Source organism: Mustela nigripes, chromosome 5 (assembly GCF_022355385.1).
Source record: "Mustela nigripes isolate SB6536 chromosome 5, MUSNIG.SB6536, whole genome shotgun sequence".
NCBI lineage: Eukaryota > Metazoa > Chordata > Mammalia > Carnivora > Mustelidae > Mustela > Mustela nigripes.
Window position 1 is genome coordinate 129219692 of NC_081561.1, and position 1275 is coordinate 129220966.

General features: G+C 36.5%; 1 pseudogene; it reads right to left on the bottom strand.

Annotated features, from left to right (window-relative positions):
* Positions 1-341: 341 nt before the first annotated feature.
* Positions 342-1058, bottom strand: LOC132018511 (uncharacterized; annotated as a pseudogene).
* Positions 1059-1275: the final 217 nt, after the last annotated feature.

A 1275-nucleotide genomic window follows, 5' to 3' on the forward strand; every position in this document is an offset into this window, starting at 1 on the left:
CAATATGTAGGAATAGGGACCTTCCTGTGTCAGTACCTGCTCAAAACAGAATAGGAACAAGATTTTTTTCATTGATTACAATGACAGTAGCTCAACTGTTATCTCTTCTCTCAGTCACCTATGTTAAATGTGTGTTTTATCACTTTAACATTTTGTATTGTTTTAATTTGTTATTAACTTCTCATTGATATCTATAAAGTCCTATGTTAGATGCTGTGAGTTATTTTTTTTAAGTGTAAGACATGGCTCTGGGGTGAAGTATTATGTAATTGACCAATAAATTGTAAGCTTCTTGACATTAGGAATCAGATTTGACATTTCCTTTTCTTCCTTGCACAGTATCAGACATATGGTTGGTACTGTAGAATTAATTTTCCCTTGCCCTCTATGTTGCACCATTTGGTGACCAAATGGTGTCTATCTAGCTACTTCTGTATGACTTGTACAAAACATGCTGCTTTCCGTGGCAATGATATTCTGAAGGCATCAGTAACAGTAATTTCAGCTTGTTGAAGGTGGAGGTTCTTTGTGTAAAGGTCAGCCTGTCAGTAAATAGCATGCCACCCTGTACTTTCAAGATTATAAGAAACCTTTGTATGTGTATTTTTTTACACTTAAAAAAAAAAAGTAGTGGGAAGCTGTACCCAGGGTCTCACCAGATGTTTTCAAATCAGAACTGGGGCAACTGAGTTGTAATTTATTTTTTAAACATTTATTTTTACTAACTTATGAGAGTGGGAAGCTGAGATTTTTCTTGTCTGAATTAGCAATAATTTCATTCTCTATTCAACTTCAGGAAAATACTAACCTAGCCCTAAGTTGAAAAGGTGACACACAGATTCTTACCAAGTCAAAAAAGTGGAAAAGAAAATTAGTCGTAAGAATGAAGGGAAAAGTTACTCATTTTTCTTAAGCTGCTGCTTGCTTCTGCCTTAGTATGAACTATTTTAGACTGAAAACTCATAGATAATGGTGGGTAGCATCTTTCTAGAATACCCAATCCCCTATACTAAGCATATCCAAAGTCTTTTAAGACTTAAATTATTAAAGACTGACATGTGGCTTACAGTCTTCCTGTGTTCCTTAACTGAGTGAATCCATCACCAAAGTAGACAGAATACCATCCTCAAAGTTCATTGACATCTCATCTCCAGTTATCTTCAGGGGATCAGTTCTGTTGCCGCACACTGGATCTTGTCATAGACCTGATCTGTTTCACCTCTAACTGCAGACTTCACAGTCTCTGGCCATGACGTGCATCACAGCTCTGTCCCT